This window comes from Balaenoptera ricei, chromosome X, assembly GCF_028023285.1.
Source record: "Balaenoptera ricei isolate mBalRic1 chromosome X, mBalRic1.hap2, whole genome shotgun sequence".
Classification (NCBI taxonomy): domain Eukaryota; kingdom Metazoa; phylum Chordata; class Mammalia; order Artiodactyla; family Balaenopteridae; genus Balaenoptera; species Balaenoptera ricei.
The window spans coordinates 57,290,861-57,310,483 of record NC_082660.1 but is presented as its reverse complement, the minus strand read 5'-3'; the positions used below and the strand labels follow the sequence as shown (position 1 = coordinate 57,310,483).

At 37.4% G+C, this 19,623-nt stretch overlaps 1 pseudogene; it reads left to right on the top strand.

The window, feature by feature from the left end:
* The first annotated feature begins 3,415 nt into the window (after positions 1–3,415).
* Positions 3,416–3,738, top strand: LOC132357482 (peptidyl-prolyl cis-trans isomerase FKBP1A-like; annotated as a pseudogene).
* The last annotated feature ends 15,885 nt before the right edge of the window (positions 3,739–19,623 follow it).

Here is a 19,623-nt window from a genome sequence, read left to right as displayed (position 1 = left end):
TTGCCACCCCTTTCCTACTGGAGGTATACTTAAAACATAGAAGGACAGAGTAAAAGCCCTCTGAGAAGCCTGAAAAGATGACACTGAGTCTAGAAATTAAAGCTCATAGAACTTTATTCAATGGAGAGTTCCTCCATTCTGTATTTAAAGGCAACTAACTCATATTGTATGATTAAAGCAAATCATTTTTTAAATTTATGAATATGCACCCTTGAAAAATATTTTATTTTAAAGAAAATGATATTTTTTGCAAAAACAAGGAAGACATACTATTTTTATTTATAGAAAAATTCGAGGTAAAAAGCATTCAAAAACAAAGTAAAATAGAAAACTCTTATAAAGCACCTACTAGGTAAGGTTCTAGGGCCTTACTACTCAAACGTGGTCCACTGGCCAACAGTATAGGTTTCACCTGGGAAACCATTAAAATGCTAAACCCCAGACCTATTAAATCAGAATATGCATTTTAACAAAATCCTTAAGTAAGCTTAGGAAGTACTGGTTTAGGCTTGGGAAATGTTTGTCTAAGTATGTTTTTATTTTCATCAGAATAATCCAGGTTATTGGTTAAAAAATTAAGGCTCTTGGGCCCTACCACAGACCTACTAAATCACATTTCTCAGAGTGGGACCTGGGAGTGTGCATTATTAACAAGTGTAGTAGGGCAGTAAATCTCAAACTTGAGCATGCATCAGAATTACTTGGAGGGCCTGTTAAAACACAGATCGCTGGGATCTACCACAGAGTTCTGTGATTCAATAAGTCTGGAGTGGGTCTGAAGAGTTTGCATTTCTAACATGTTTCTTGGTGATGTTGATGCTAGTGGTCCAAAGACCACAATGGAAGAACCACTGCTTGGACATAATTTTAACAAGTTTAGTTATCTGGTTGTCCAGTCTAGACTAGCAGGAACAATTAGAAGGGGAGTAGTCAGAGGCATTATACTGATAGCAGCAAGAAGCAGCATCTGATAGGCTGAAAATGAGGGGAAAAACAGTAACTATAAAAAGAGACATAGAAATAAACATATTTTTCTGAGTGTAAGTGCCAAAAACCTTATGTGTCTCACTCTCATCCCGCTCCCACGACTACCAGTCTCCTAGTTATTGAGGGTCATCATTGTATCTTATATGATAGCAATGTGAGATGTTCATTAATAATGACCCCCCAGCCATCGAGAAGATGCTTAATTCTGTTTAGTTTACTGTTTAAGCAGGTATAGAATTGTATAATATATTTTAGAAAGATTTCCATCGAGGGCCAACTTTTAAACACTAATGCTTAAGTTGTCTGATAAATTCACTTTTGAAAACCACTCTAAAATGATGCAGGATAAATGAGGATTGTCTAACACTGGAGTTCAGGCAATCCAAAGGTGATAATGACAATATCTAACATTTAAAAAGCAAATTCATTTTTTCATGTAATACAATAATACTTTGAGACACATTATCACTATTTCTTAGAGGATGGCTATCTAAACTAAGATTCAGTAAAGTGAATCAAATTGTTGAGATCACATAGGTAGTTAAATGGTAGTGAGACTAAATTTCAACTTAGGCCTATATGACTCTATTTCTCTATATTATTCTGCTTTCTTTATAGGGGAAAAAAGGCTCAGGCTGAGAAGCTGGATATGTAGACAGTTCTCTTGGGTTTCTGCAGGCCATACTTCTTGTAGAGCTTCCTGTAAGACAGACATCCAAACTTTATTAGCCTTCGCAGTTTCTTTCACTTACAGAAACCACAAGAACTCCCTTAATGCTTCTGTGTGCCATAACTTACAATATTCCCTTTCTTTCTCATTTACCGCTTTGGATTTCACTGTTACCTGGAGTCACTCCTACCTCTTCCTACACCTGATCTTTCTTGCCCCAGGTTCCAATTTTTCAACGAAATTACAGAGGGGCTAGTGAGGATAGGAGAGACAATTAGAGACAAGGAGAGAGAAAGCCTTTAAGACCTGTGTAGCTGTTTCTCCTCTCCCATTCCCCTATGTATCCAGTGCTTTGGCTGATCTTTAAATTCCTCACAGCCTCATCACACTCCTGTGATAAGGGCCTCAAACACTGAGGCTGGTGGTCCTCTGGAATACAAATGCTCATTTATTTTTCCAAGAACTCAGGCCCCACCATTCACACATATGCACACATTCAGTTGTTCTGAGAGGGCTAAGTAAAAGGAATGCTTTAGAGTAGGAACTCTTTTATTTGCTGTTTCTTGTAGTTGTTGGTGGTTGGTATTTTTCAAAACCTCCAAAAGAGAAGTGTGCTTGCTTCATTCAGGATGGGCAACTTAGAAAAAGATTTATTTTCTTCCGTAGTGATTATCAAAAGAAAGAAACTGGAAAAAATAAAGGGAGCAGAGATTTTATATGCAGCAGACCTAGACAATATTCCTACCACTACCACTTACAGATGATGGCATAGAACGTCATTTCTTCTATCTGATTTATAAAATGGAGTAATAATCCCTATCATTCTTACCTCACAGAATGGTTTGACAGTCTGATGGGGTAATAAATATGAAATTTCTCTGGAAAATATAAAGCAGTGTATGGGTATAAATTTTGCTTGCTAATACAATATTCTGCATCCCTGGCATTTCACATGTTACTATGTAATTACTGTTATTACTAAGAGTTAGATTTTATAGTACTATTCATTTATTCAAAATGCTTTTCTTGAGCACTTGTTTTATTACAGGCATTATACTAGGAATTGGAAGTACAGAAATATACCAGACACAATTATTTTCCTGGGCGTGTGAATCTATTGAGGTATATTTATAGGTTTATTAGGTTTTGGTGGTGGAAGAGTGGTGACTGGACTGGGAATTCAACCATCATTTTTTGCCAGTAATTTGGAAATTATTATGCTATTTATGTATGGAGTCATATCAGTAAAATTGGTGAAGTAGGCAGCTCCAAACTCCTATCCCCCTATAGAAACATTGAAAAATAAGTAGAAACAGTCAGAACTAACTTTGTCAGAACTCTGGAAAATAGTCAAGTGTTTATAGTAACCAAGCAAATGTGGAATCAAGAAAAAGCCAACTTAAAAATTGTAGAAAAGCTTTATAGTGTTTTTATTCACCTTGCCTCACCTACCCCCACATCAGCTGTAGTCTTGAAGATGGAAGCCCCAATTCCCAGTGTGAGACCCTGGTCCCTGGTTGCAGAGGGAGCAGACAAAATCTCATTTGCAAATTATTGTGTTAGTCTGTTCTAACCTGCCTGAAGACTACCTGAAAGAGTGATGCAAAGTGTTCTTATCTGTTTCTCCTAACTTGCAACTCAGAGTGGAAAAGCGGCAGGCATAATTTGAAAACATTGTAGGTGTGGATGAAAAATATGCAGTCGTCAAGGTCAAAAGATTACAGGCCAGCTCGCCCAGCGTCCGCAGCCGCCTCCGCTATGGGAGTGCAGGTGGAGACCATCTACCCCGGAGATGAGCGCACCTTCCCGAAGTGCAGCCAGGCCTGCGTGGTGCACTACAAGGGGATGCTTGAAGATGGAAAGAAATTCTATTCGTCCCGGGACAGAAACAAGCCCTTTAAGTGTGTGCTGGGCAAGCAGGAGGTGATCCGAGGCTGGGAAGAAGGGGTTGACTAGATGAGCGTGGGTCAGAGAGCCAAGCTATCTCCCCAGACTATGCCTATGGTGCCACTGGGCACCCAAGCATCTTCCCACCAAATGCCACTCTCCTCTTTGGCGTGGAGCTTCTAAAACTGGAATGACAGGAATGGCCTCCTCCCTGAGCTCCCCATTCTTGTATGTGCCATGGAAGGATCTGGCACCTCCAGATGCGTGCAGCGAGTCCATACGGAGCTTTTCCTGATGTTCCAGTACGTTGTTTGTATAAACATCTTCCCTGACAATGTGTTCTGTCACCGGCTTTGCTCTTCCCCTTTATCTTCGTATGTGTGTTGACCTGAACTATATGCCATAAACCTCAAGTTACTCATTTTAGTTTGTTTTTGTTTTGAGGTGAAGATTGAGTTTCAGTCCTTTGGATCTAGATTTCCAGTTAAGTATTAGTCAAGTATTAACAGCACAAGTCATGGGTTAACTTTAGAATAGGAATTGGTATTGGGGGGGGTGCAAGAATCTTTATTTTATTTTATTTTTGGATGAAGGTTTTATCTATTATATATTAAACATTCTTGCTGCTGCGCTGCAAAGCCATAGCAGATATGAGGCGTTTTTGAGGGCCGAATTATTCTCCAAGTTGAGAGATGTCCTTGGGTTGAATCAAAAGCCCTGCCCAAAACTAAAGTGGGAAGGGGGAGAACCTTTGCCTCCACTGCCCCACCTCCACCCTCCCCTTAAACTCTCTGCCTTTGAAAGCAGATCGTTTTCACTGAGATGTTGGACTCTACAGGTGTCTATCCCCAGGCCAGCAGGGACCTCTGAAGCATTCTTCATGGCCTGGTTTTTTCCATCCTGTGGTTTTTCTAATGGATATTCAGGATTTTTGTAATCTCATAGGTATCCAAGCTCCACTTTCTAAATTTTAAGAACTTTAATCGAAAGTTAAATTGACGGTGCTGTTCTTAGACACTTAAAACCCATGAAAGCCCAGCCATCATGACAAATCCTTGAGTGTTTTCTTAAGAAAATGATGTTGGTCAACACAGCTTCAGCATCTCCTGTTTTTTGTTGCTTAGCTCCCCCTGCTGATCTCACAGTTTCCTGGCTTCTCCTTCCCCCTTCTCACCCCTTTGCTGTCCTTTGTAGTGATTTGGTGAAAGAAATTGCTGCCTACTCCCCTCCCCCGCACTACATATGAATTTCAAGTTTCATTATTGCAATAAAAGTGCTTTATGCTGGCTTTTCTCAAAAAAAAAAAGGTCAAAAGATTACAGTTGAAGGTTCCAATTCAAGATGGAGATGTAGGAAAATCCTTAACTCACCATCTCACAGAGACACACTGAATTACAGCTATATATAGAACAGTTTCCCCAGGAAAAAAATTAACGGCTAGCAACGTGACCTCTTCACGTTGGGAAAATGAGAAAACAAACAAACAAACAAACACACACACACGCACAGTGAAACAGATAGGAAAGGCTGAGAAACAATCTTGCTGTAAACCCCACCCCTGGTGGGGCAACGTTCAATCAGGAGGGAACTCAAAACCTAGAGCTTCACCCTGAGGAGCATAGGGTTCATATTCTACATTGGGCACCACAACTTTTAAGACCCAGCTCCTGAGAGATGAGTCCCCAAAACATCTAACTTTGAAAACTCATGCCCATGAGACATGTTGCTGTGGCGAACTGAGAAATGGCTCTTAAAGGGCTTGTGCACAGATTCACCTGCCTTAGGGTCCAGCGCAGAAGCAGCCTTTTGAAAAGTGCCCAGATGTATGTTAAGGAGACTCATTTGCTAATTTTAAAGTATAGGTCTGAGAAGCAGGAGCATGCTGGGGTACTCTCCGGGGATGGAGGCTGATGAACATCATCTTTCTGTTCTCTCTTTGCCTTACTAAATCCAGCAGGCATCATCTTTTTATTTTCCTTTCCAATGAGTGCCATCTTTATGCTTCAGCTGGTGGACACCATCTTCCATGTTCTCCCTCTGCCTTGCTAAAGCTGGCAGGTGCCATATAATTCTTTTTCTTTACTTTTTCTTTCTTTTTCTTTTTCCCCTTTCTTTTCTTTTTTCTTTTATTGGTAGGTGCCACCTTGGCACTCCCCTTCTTCCTTATTCCAGCCAGTGGGCACCATCTTCACACTCTCCCTCTACTCTGCTCCAGAGCACCAGTATCTCTCAGAGGAGAGCTTCTACAGGCATCTGGTGCCCTTGTTTTTACATCTGGTGACCTGGTTTTTGCAGCTGTCACCCAGGGGACACCCCTTGATTGCCTGGCTATGAAGGCCAAGGGAACATGTGTTCCTGGGTTCCATGGGACTGTAAAAATTAGGAAGACAGTTCTAGGCAGGCCACCACCCACAGGGTACTATATAGACAGCAGACTGAAACTTATACTCTAAGCCTTTCTGTGAAAGAGGTCTATTTACATGTTCAGGAGCTATGGCCTCAGGGGCAGGCTTCTGGTTTGGTACACTTATAAGGGCCTGTGGAGGTGCTCTTAGAGAATGGAGGCTGGTGGATATAATCTTTGTGCTTCCCTCTGCTTCACTTGCTGGTATCTTCCAGAAAGGAGCTTATACCCTAGTTTGGTGTCCTGATTTTTGTGGCTGCTGCCAGGGGACACCTCTACATCGCCTGGCTCTGGTGTTTATGGGTCATATAATTGTGGGTCTCACAGGACTGTAACCAATTGCAAAAATATTCTTAAACAGCTCCGACCCCAGGGCACAGCAAGAGGTAACAGCTCTAGGAGCTCAGTCTTATTGTGAAAGAGGCCTATTAGTTTACTGTCATAGCTGCAGCCCAAGGGTCATTTTTCTAATTAAGCCCACATGCAAGGGTTGAATGTAAACCTTTCCTGAAACTTTGAAGGGAGGAATTATCTTCATGCTCTCTCTCTGGCTTACTCCAGATGACCAGCATGTCTCAGAGGGAGCACTTATATATGTCTGGTGCCCCAGTTTTTATGTCTGGTGCCCTGGTTTTTGTGACTTCTGCCCAAGGGATAACCATTGATCACCTGGCTTTGGTGGCCATGGGGACTTGGTTTCCTGGGTCTCACAGGACTGTAACAAAGAGACAGTTATTGGCAGGCTACCACACCCCAGCAACTGCACAGACAGCAGATTGAAACCCCCAAAGCCTTTCTGTGAAAGATGCTTGTCCTGGAGCTTCAGCCTTAGGAGCAGGCATCAGGTTTGGTACCTACCTCAACTATAAGGGTGTTCTCAGGGAATGTAGGCCAGGGGACACCATCTTTGCACTCACCTTTAGCCTCACTATAGCTCATTGGTATCTTTCAGAAAGGAACATATACACATGCCTGGAGCCCCAATTTTTGTGACTGACACTCAGGGGACATCTCTTGATTGCCTGGCTCTGGTGGCTAGTGAAGCTTAGACTTGCAGTCCTAAAGAACTCTATGTATATGAATTGTTTAAAAGCTGCTGCTTGAGGATCTGGTTCCCAGTCAGCCTGAACCTAGGTACGGACCGAGATCCTCCCCTTTGGGACATTGACAGGTCTTGGCATACCCTCAACTACAGAAAGTCACTAAAAATAAAATAGGCTGCTTGGAAAATCACAAAGGCTTGAGAGACTAGTAAGAGCTAGGGCAAGGATGAGTGATATTTCATCTCCAATACAAGGCCAATCCTTCAAGTCTGGGAGAGGTGGCTGTTTTATCAAATGCATAAACCAACACAGAGAATCAAGCAAAATGAAGAAACAGAGGCATATACTCCAAATGAAAGAACAAGATAAAACCTCAGAAAACCTTAAAGAAAGGAGAAAAGTAATTTACCTGATAAAGAGTTCAAAATAATGGTCATAAAAGTGCTCACCAACCTCAGGAGAAGAATGGATAAACACAGTGAGAACTTCAACAAAGAGATAAAATATATAAGAAAGTACCAAACAGAAGTCACAGAGCTGAAGAATACAATAACTGAACTGAAAAATACACTAGAGTGGTTCAATAGCAGACAGATGAAACAGAAAAAAGATTCAGTGAACTGGAAGACTGGGCAGTGGAAGTCATTTAATCAGAAGAAAAAAAAAAAAGAATGAAAAAGAGTAAAGATAGCTTAAGGGACTAATGGGACAACATCAAGTGGACCAACATTCACATGATAGGAGTTACAGAAGGAGGAGAGAGAGAGAAAGGGGCAGAAAACATATTTGAAGAAATAATGGCTGTAAACTTCCCTAACCTGGGGAATGAAACAGACATACAGATCCAGGAATCCCAGAAAGTTCCAAATAAGATGAACCCTCAAAACACACACCAAGACATACTATAATTAAAATGTCAAAAGTTAAAGACAAGGAGAGAATTTTAAAAGCACCAAGAGAGGGAAAAATCTTATTACGTAACAGAATCCCCACAAGAATATCATCAGATTTTTCAGCAGAAACTGCAGGTCAGAAGGAAGTGGCATAATATATTCAAAGTGCTGAAAGATAAAAACTTCAAATCAAGAATACTCTCCCCAACAAAGTTATCATTCAGAAATGAAAAAAGATAGCGTTTTCCAGATAAGCAAAAGCTAAAGAAATTCATTACCACTAAAATGACCTTCTAAGACAAAAGGTATTTCTTTAAGCTAAAAAGAAAAGGTGCAAATTAGTAACAAGAAAATATATGAAAGTATAAATCTCACTGGTAAAAGTTAATATATAGAAAAGGTAGTAAATTAATCACTTATAAAGCTAGTATGAAAGTTAAAAGACAAATAGCAAAATAACTGTAGTTACAATAATTAGTTAAGGAATACACAAGATAAAAAGCTGTAAAATGTGACATCAAAATATAAAACTTGACTCACTCCCCACTGGGGCTGGAGGGGCTAGAGCATCAGTGTGAGTAGCTGTGAGCAGCTGAGGCTGCAGCAATGCAATATTGCAACTGCACCATCTGTCAGAAGCAGAGCCAGCAGGGAGGGGGCTGCTGTGAGCAAAGAGGAGGGGTTGCTGTGAACTAAAGGCAGCTGAGACCCACCCACTGGCCAGCCATGGAAGCAGAGGTGACGCTGCCCTCAGAGCTGTGTGTCCACTGTGCGTGTGGGGGGTAAAATGTAGAAATTTAGAATGTGTTTAAACTTAGTTGTGATCAATTTAAAATAGTCTGTTACAAATAGTTGTTATATGTAAATCTCATAGTAACCACAAAACAAAACCTATAGTAGACACATGAAATATATAAAGAATCTGAGCATATCACTAAAGAAAGTTATCAAACCAAAAAGGAAGAGGGCAAGAGAAAAGAAAGGAACGCAGGAACTACAAAACAGCCGGAAAAAAAAATGGTAATAAGCATATACCTATCAATAATTGCATTAAATGTAAATGGACTAAATTCTCCAATTCAAAGACATAGAGTAGCTAAATGGAGACCCATCCATATGCTGCCTGCAAGAGAGTCACCTCAGAGGTACAGATACTTACAGACTGAAATTGAAGGGAGGGAAAAGATATTCAGTGCAAATGGAAATTAAAAGTATGCTGGGACAGCTATATTTATATCAGACAAAATAGACTTAAAACAAAGTGTATAATAAGACAAAGAAGGGCACTGCATAATGATAAAGAGGTCAATCCAACAAGAGGATATAACATCTGAAAATATTTATGCACCAAACATAAGAGCACCTAAATACATAAAGCAAATAATAACAGAGTGAAAGAGAGTAATAGACAGCAATACAATAACATTAGGGGACTTTAATGCCCAACTTACATCAATGAATAGATCATTCACACAGTAAGCCATTAAGAAAACATTAACCTTAAACAACACATTAGATGAGATGAATTTAACAGATATACACAAAGCATTCCATCCAACAGCAGCAGAATATACATTCTTCTCAATTCCACATGAAGCATTCTCCAGCATAGATCATATGTTAGGCCACAAAACAGATCTTAAAGTATTTAAGAATGCTGAAATATATAAAGTGTCTTTTCAAACAACAGTGGTTTGAAACTAGAAATCAATTACAAGAATAAAACTGGAAAATTCACATATATATGGAGATTAATCAACATGCTACTGAACAACCAATGGGTCAACAAGAAATCAAATGAGAAATCAGAAGTTACTTTGAGACAAATAAGAATGTAAATACAACTTATGGGATGCATCAAAACAGTTCCAAGAGTCAGGTCCATAATAATAAATGCCTGTCTTAAGAAATTTAAAAATCTCAAATAAACAACCTAAGTTAGTACCTTAAAGAACTGGAAAAGAGAACAAATTGAACACAAAGTTAGTAGAAAGAAGGAAATAACAAAGATCAGAGCAGAAATAAATGAAATAAAACTAGAAAGACAATAGGAAAAAAATCAATGAAACCATGGTTTCTTCTTTGAAAAGATAAAAGATATTCAAACCTTTAACTAGATCACCAAGAAAAGGGGGAAAAAGTACTCAAAAAATAAAATCAGAAATGAAAGAGGAGACATTACAATTGATTCCACAGAAATAAAAAGGATCATAATGGACTACCATGAAAAATTATAAGCAACAAAATTGGACAACCTGAGGAAAATGGATAAACTCCTAGAGACTTACAAATCACCAAGATTGAATTATGAAGAAATAGAAGATCTGAATAGACTGATTACTAGTAAGGAGATGGAATCAGTAATAAAAAACCTCCCCCAAAATGAAAGTCTACAACCAGATTGCCTCACTGATTAGTTCTACCAAACAATCAAAGAAGGATTAAACAAAACCTGCTCAAAATCTCCCAAAAAGTATAGAGGAGGGAACACTTCCAAATTCATTTTATGATGCCAGTATCACCCTGAAACAAAACCAGACAATGATACCACAGAAAATAAAATTACAGGCCAATATCTCTGATGAAGATAGATTTTAAAAATCTTCAATAAAATATTAGCAAACTGATTTCACCAATACATTAAAAGTATGATACACCACGATCAGGTGGGGTTTATCTCAGGAATGCTAGGATGGTTCAACATCTGCAAATCAATCAGTGTGATACACCACATTAACAAACTGAAGAAGAAAAAGCATACGACCACCTCAACGGATGCAGAGAAAACTTCTGACAAAATTTAACATCCATTTATGATAAAGAAAAAACTTTCAACAAAGTAGGTATAGAGGGATGTACTTCAACATAATAAAGGCCATATATGACAAGCCCACAGCTCACATCATATGCAGTGGTGAAAAGCTGAAAGCTTTTCCTCTAAGATTAGAAACATGACAAAGATGTTACTTTTGCCACTTTTATTCAACATAGCATTTGAAGTCCTAGTGAGGACAATTAGGCAAGAAAAGATATAAAAGGTATACAAATTGGAAATCAAGGAGTAAAATTATCAGTACTTGTAGATGACATGATAATATTTGTATATAGAAAACACTAAAGATGCCACAAAAAACCCACTAGAATTGATACAGGAATTCAGTAAAGTTGCAGGATACAAAATCAATATTCAAAAATCTGTTATGTTTCTATAAATTTATAAAAAACTATCAGAAAAAAGTTAGATAACTCCATTTATAATTACACCAAAAAGAATAAAGTACCTAGGAATAAATTTAACCAAGGAGTTGAGAAACCTGCACACTGAAAACTTCAAGATATTGATAAAAGAAATTGAACAAGACATAAATAAATGGAACAATATAATATGCTGTGGATTGGAAGAATTAATGTTGCTAAAATGTCCATATTACCCAAAACAATCCACAGATTCAACACAATTCATACCAATATTCCAAAATTCTACTTCATAGAAGTAGATCAAGCAATCTTAAAATTTCTATGGAACCACAGAAGACCCTAAATAGTCAAAGTAATTTTGAGAAAGAAGAACAAAGCTGGAGGCATCACATTTCTTGATTTCAAATTATTTTACAAAGTTATAGTAATCAAAATAGTATGGTATTAGCATTAAAACAAACACATAGATAAGTGGAACATAATAGAGAGCCCAGAAACAAACTCACACACATATGGTCAATTAATCTATGACAAAGGAGCCAAGACTATACAATGGGGAATGACAGTTTCTTCAATAAACGTTGCTGGGGAAAGTGGACAGCCATATGCAAAAGAATGAAATTGGACCACTATCTTACACCATTCATGAAAATTAACTGAAAATGGGTTAAACACGTGAATGCAAGACCTGAAGCCATAAAAATTCTAGAAGAAAACATAGACTGCAAACTCCTTGAAATCAGTCTTGGGAATCATCTTTTGGGTTTGACATCAAAAACAAAGGCAATAAAAACAAAAATAAACAAGTGGGACTAAACCAAACTAAAACTTTTCAGCACAGCAAAGGAAATCATCAACAAAATTAAAAAGCAACTTACTAAATAGGAGAAAGTATTTGCAAATCATATATCTGATAAGGGACTAATAAAAATAAATAGCAAAACACAAAACAACAATAAAAACCCAAACAATCTGATTAAAAAATGGGCAGATGACCTGAATGGACATTTTTTTCCAAAGAAGACATACAAAAGGCCAAGAGGTACATGAGAAGATGCTCAACATTACTTATCATCAGAGGAATGCAAATCAAAACGACAATGAGACATCACCTCACACCTGTTGGAATGGCTATCATTAAAATGACAACACATAAAAAGTGTTGGTGGAAAAAACAGAAATATAGATCAAAGGAACAGGATAGAAAGCCCAGAGATAAACCCACACACATATGGACACCTTATTTTTGATAAAGTAGGCAAGAATATACAATGGAGAAAAGACAGCCTCTTCAATAAGTGGTGCTGGGGAAACTGGACAGCTACATGTAAAAGAATGAAATTAGAACACTCCCTAACACCATACACAAAAATAAACTCAAAATGGATTAAAGACCTAAAAGTAAGGCCAGACACTATAAAACTCTTAGAGAAAAACATGGGCAGAACACTTCATGACATAAATCACAGCAATATCCTTTTTGACCCACCTCCTAGAGAAATGGAAATAAAAACAAAAATAAACAAATGGGACCTAATGAAACTTAAAAACTTTGGAACAGCAAAGGAAACCATAAACAGGATGAAAAGACAACCCTCAGAATGGGAGAAAATATTTGCAAATGAAGCAACTGACAAAGGATTAATCTCCAAAATTTACAAGCAGCTCATGCAGCTCGATATCAAGAAAAAGAAACAACCCAACCCAAAAATGGGCAGAAGATCTAAACAGACATTTCTCCAAAGAAGATATATAGATTGCCAATAATCACATGAAAGAATGCTCAACATCACTAATCATTAGAGAAATGCAAATCAAAACTACAATGTGGTATCACCTCACACCGGTCAGAATGGCCATCCTCAAAAAATCTACAAACAATGAATGCTGGAGAGGGTGTGGAGAAAAGGGAACCCTCTTGCACTGTTGGTGGGAATGTAAATTGATACAGCCACTATGGAGAACAGTAAGTAGGTTCCTTAAAAAGCTAAAAAAGAACTACCATACAGCACAGCAATCCCACTACTGGGCATATACACTGAAAACCATAATTCAAAAAGAGTCATATGCTACAATGTTTATTGCAGCTCTATTTAAAATAGTCAGGACATGGAAGCAACCTAAGTGTCCATTGACAGATGAATGGATAAAAAAGATGTGGCACATATATACAATGGAATATTACTCAGCCATAAAAAGAAATGAAATTGAGTTATTTGTAGTGAGGTGGATGGACCTAGAGTCTGTCATACAGAGTGAAGTAAGTCAGAAAGAGAAAAACAAATACGGTATGCTAACACATATATATGGAATTAAAAAAAAAAGGTTCTGGAGAACCTAGGGGCAGGGCAGGAATAAAGATGCAGGCATAGAGAATGGACTTGAGGACATGGGGAGGGGGAAGGGTAAGCTGAGATGAAGTGAGAGAGTCGCATGGACTTAAATATACTACAAAATGTAAAATAGATAGCTAGTGGGAAGCAGCTGCATAGCACACGGAGATCAGCTTGGTGCTTTGAGACCACCTAGAAAGGTGGGATGGGAAGGGTGGGAGGGAGACTCAAGAGGGAGGAGATATGGGGATATATAAATATATACACACATATATAGCTGATATATATTTATATAGCTATACATATATATATATATACATATATATATGTGTAGCTGATTCACTTTGTTATAAAGCAGAAACTAACACACCATTGTAAAGCAATTATACTCCAATAAAGATGTTTTAAAAAAAGTGTTAGTGAAGAAGGAATAAAAAGGAACTCTTGTTCATTGTTGGTGGAAATGTAAATTGGTGCAGCCACTATGAAAAGCATCATGGAGGGTTCCCAGAATTAAACATAGAACTACCATGCGAACAAGCAATTCTTCGTCTGGGTATTTATTAAAAGGAAACAAAACCCTAACTTGAAAACATATATGCACCCTCGTGTTCATTGCAGCACCATTTATAATAGTCAAGATATGGAAATAACCTAAGTGTCCATTGATAGATGAATGGATAAAGAAGATGTGATAGACACAGGTATAGCTATAGATATAGATTATGAAATATTCAGCTATGAAAAGAATGAAATCTTGCCATTTGCAACAACATGGATGGACCTTTTGGGCATCACACTAAGTAAAATAAGTCACATAGAGAAGAACAAATACCATATGATCTCACTTATATGTGGAACCTAAAATTAAAAAAAAAAAAAAAAAGCTTATGGATAAAGAGAAAAGATTGGTTGTTGCCAGAGGTGTGTGCTGGCTGAAATCGGTGGATGAAAGGGGTCTAGAGGTACAAACTTCCAGTTATAATGTAAGTAAATCATGAGATGTAATGTGCAGCATGGTAACTATAATTAATAACACTTTTGCTGTTCGAAAGTTGCTAAGAGAGTAAATATTAAAAGTTCTAAACACAGTAAAAAATCTGTAACTGTATGGTGATGGATATTATCAAGACACATTGTGATCATTTTGCAACATATACAGATATGAAATCATTATGTTGTATACCTGAAAATAATATACTATTGTTTGTCAATTATACCTCAAATTAAAAAAATACTATTGCTGAAACATATTATAGACTGCCTAAAGCCTTGGAGGAGAAGCTGGGGAAAGCATTTCTTTGGGAAATTTAGGCCACAGAAACTGTCTCTGTACTAGAGGGAATTTTCAAATACTCATGAATGCCCAGGGCAGAATACATGCTCAGAACAGACCTGAGAAGACCCAAAGGCTTCACCTCCGGTTGATCTCTGGGCTCAGTGCAAGGAGAAAGGAAAGGTCAGGCAGAGTTACATACAGCCTGGGAACTGCTAAAGGAGTGCCCAGTACAGAGTTAATTTGCAAAGACTGGGAGAAGTGTTTTACTTTTTATTTTTAGTTCTTGGAGTTCAAGGAAATCTCTGTGAAAACTTGAGCAAAACATAAGGTAAAGTAACAGAGACCTGAATGACCTTGCATAACATGGAATATAGTCTTTGCAAAAAAAAAAAAATAGCTTGGAAAATTTACTAAACAGACAATAGCAGCATTCAACAATCGAAAACAGCAAACACTGGGTAAAGGGGAAAATTCTTATTTCCAGCTAGCAGATTATAGTATGAAATTAAAAAGGAAACTATAGTATATTCACTGGGGAAAATGGCAGAAACCATCCTCAATGAAGTCCAGAGATAGAATTTACTAGACAAAAGTTTTAAATCAACTGTCTTAAATATGCTCAATGAGCTAAACAGCAACAATGCACAAAGAACTAAAAGGACCAGAGAGTTATATATGAAAAGAAGAAAATTGTAAAAAATGACATAGAAACTGTTTAAAAAAAGAACAAATTTCCAGAGATGAAGAATATAACTAAAAGGAAAAAATTCACTGGAGATGTTCATCAGCACATTTCAGGAGGCAGAAGAAAGAATCAGAGAACTTGAAGATAAATTTATTGATTCTGAGAACCAGAAAGAAAAAAGAATGAAGAAAACTAAACAGAGTTTAAGGGACCTGTGTGACTCTATCAAGCATACCAACGTACACATTATGGGAATCCGAGATGAAGAAGAGAAAGAGAGTGGCAGAAAGAATATGTGTACAAGTGATGGCCGAAATTTACCTGCACTTGATGAAAGACATGAATCTACACATCCAAGAATTTCAACAAACTTTAAGAATGATGAACTCAAAGAGATCCACACTAGACAAACTATAATCAAACTGTTCAAAGACAAAGGTAAAAAGAATCTTGGAAGAAACAAGAGATATGCAACATGCCAAATACAGGGTTCTTAGTAAGATTAGCAACTAATATCTCATCAGAAACCAAAGAGGTAGGGACTTCCCTTGTGGTGCAGTGGATAAGAATCTGCCTGCCAATGCAGGGGACATGGGTTCAATCCCTGGTCTGGGAAGATCCCACATGCCGTGGAGCAACAAAGCCCATGCACTGCAACTACTGAGCCTGCACTCTAGAGCCTGTGTGCCACAACTACTGAAGCCCGCACGCCTAGAGCCCATGCTCCACAACAAGAGAAGCCACTTCAAGGAGAAGCCCGTGAACCACAACAAAGAGTAGACTCCACTCGCTGCAACTAGAGAAAGCCCAAACACAGCAATGAAGACCCAACACAGCCAAAAAAAAAAAAAAAAGAGGTAGAAGATAGTAAGATGACACATTTAAAGTGATGAAAGAAAAAAAAGCAAAAGCTGTCAACAAAGAATTCTACATCAGACAAAACTATCTTTCAAAAATGAAGGAGAAATTACAACATTTCAGGTAAAGAAAATCTAAAGGAGTTTGTTTCCAGGAGACTGTCCTACAAGAAATGATAGAGTTTTCAAGGTTGAAATATAAGGACAGATTATAGTAAGTTGAAACCATATGAAGAAATAATGATATTCAGTAAAGGTACTACAATAGGTAAATGTAAAATCCAGTATTATTTCAATTTTGGCTTGTAACTGCACTTTTTATTTCCTACATATTTAAAAGACAAATGCATAAAAATAACTATAAACCTAAGTCATTGGGCACACAATGTATAAAGACATAACTTGCGTCAACAACAATATGAAGAGGGGCATAGCTGTATAGAAGTAGAATTTTTGTATGCTATTAGAGCTAACCAGACATCAACTGTTATAGATTTAAAATATTAATTGTAATGTCTGTGGCAACCACTAACAACATACGTAAAAAAAAAAAAGAGGAAGTGAGAAGTGAATCATAGTGATACAATATAAAAACGCAATTAAACAAAAAGAAGGCAGTAATGGAGGAAATGCAGGACAAGAAGGTATAAGATACACAGAAAGAATAAAAGCTAAATGACAAAAGTAAGTATTTCCTTAGTAATTATTTTTAAATGCAAATGGACTAAACTATCCAATCAAAGGGCACAGACTAACGTAATGCATAGAAAGTCATGATCTAGCTATATGTTTACTAGAGGAGATTCACTTTTGATCCTAAGACAAGAATAGGTTGAAAGTGAATTAATGGAAGAAGTTTTATGTAAATAATAACTAAAATATAGCTGGAAAGGCTATAGTAGTATTAAACAAAATAGACTTTAAGTGAAACTATATTGCAAAAGACAAAGGACATTATATACAGATAAAGGAGTCAATTCTCCAAGAAAATATAACAATTATAAACATATATGTACCAATAAGGAGCTCCATAATATATGAAGCAACCATAAACAAAATGAAAAGACAACCTACAGAATGGGAGAAAAAAATTGCAAATGATGCAACTGATAAGTGATTAATCTCCAAAACACACAAAAAGCTCATACAGCTCAATATCAAAAAAACAAACAACCCGGGCTTCCCTGGTGGCGCAATGGTTGAGAATCTGCCTGCCAATGCAGGGGACACGGGTTCGAGCCCTGGTCTGGGAGGATCCCACATGCCGCGGAGCAATTGGGCCCGTGAGCCACAACTACTGAGCCTGCGTGTCTGGAGCCTGTGCTCCGCAACGAGAGAGGCCGCGATAGTGAGAGGCCCGCGCACCGCGATGAAGAGTGGCCCCCGCTCGCCGCAACTAGAGAAAGCCCTCGCACAGAAACGAAGACCCAACACAGCCAAAAATAAAATAAAATAAATAAATAAATTTAAAAAAAAAAAAAACAAACAACCCAATCAAAAAATGGGCAAAATATCTAAATAGACACTTCTCCAAAGAAAATATACAAACGGCCAAAAAGCACATGAAAAGATGCTCAACAGTGCTAATTATTAGAGAAATGCAAATCAAAACTACTATGAGGTATCATCTCACACCAGTAAGAATGGCCATCATCAAAATGTCTACAAACACTAAATTCTGGGGAAGGTGTGGAGAAAAGGGAACCCTTCTACACTGTTGGTGGGAATGTAAATTGGTACAATCACTATGGAGAACTGTGTGAGGTTCCTTAAAATACTAAAAATAGAGCTACCATATGATCCAGTAATCCCACTCTTGGGCATATATCCAGAGAAAAACATGGTTCAGAAGTATATATGCTCCCCAATGTTCATCACAGTGCTGTTTACAATAGCCAAGACATGGAAGCAAACTAAATGTCCATAAACAGATAAATACATAGAGAAGATGTGGTATATATATACAATGGAATATTACTCGGCCATATAAAAGAATGAAATAATGCCATTTGCAGCAACATGGATAGACATACTAAGTGAGGTAATCCAGACAGAGAAAGGCAAACATCATATGAAATTGCATATATGTGGAATCTAAAAAAAATGATACAAAGGAACTAATTTACAAACAGAAAGAGACTCACAGACCTAGAAAACAAACTTATGGCTACCAAAGGGGAAATGATGGTGGGGGGAGGGATAAATTAGGATGTTGGGATTAACATATACACACTACTATATATAGACTAGATAACCAAAAGGTGCCTACTATATAGCACAGGGAACTATACTCAATATTTTGTAGTAACCTATAATAGGAAAGAATTTGAAAAGGAATGTGTATGTGAATATATATATATGTGTATATATATACATATATATATATATATATATCACTGAAACACTGTGTTGTACACCTGAAACTAACATGATATTGTAAATCAACTATACTTCAGTAAAAAACATATTTAAATACTACAGATATCAACTCACACCAGTCAGAATTGCCATCATCAAAAGTCTACAAACAATAAATTCTGGAGAGGGTGTGGAGAAAAGGGAACCCTCCTACACTGTTGGTGGGAATGTAAATTGGTACAGCCACTATGGAGAACAGTATGGAAGTTCCTTAAAAACTAAAAATAGAGCTACCATATGATCCAGCAGTCCCACTCCTGGGCATACATCCAGAGAAAAACACAGTTCAGAAGTATACATGCTCCGCAATGTTCATCACAGTGCTGTTTACAATAGCCAAGACATGGAAACAACCTAAATGTCCATCAACAGATGAATGGATAAAGAAAATGTGGTACATATATACAATGGAATATTATTCAGCCATAAAAAGAATGAAATAGTACCATTTGCAGCAACATGGATGGACCTCGAGATGATCATACTAAGTGAAGTGAGACAGAGAAAGACAAATATCATATGATATCACTTATATGAGGAATCTAAAAAATGATACAAATGAACTTATTTACAAAACAGAAACAGACTCACAGACTTAGAGAAGGAACTTATGGTTGCCAGGGGGGAAGTGTGGGGGAAGGGATAGATTAGGAGTTTTTTATTGACAAGTACACACTGCTATATTTAAAATAGATAACCAAGTAGCACCTACTGTATAGCACAGGGAACTCTTCTCAATATTCTGTAATAACCTAAATGGGAAAAGAATTTGAAAAAGAATAGATATATGTATGTGTGTAACTGAATCACTTTGCTGTACACCTGAAACTAACACAGCATTGTTAATCAATGGTATTCCAATATAAAATAAAAATTAAAAATAAATTAAAAATAGGAAAAAAACAACAAAAGACACAAACAAACAAAATATATGAAGTAAACCTTTACAGAATTGAAGGGAGAAATAGA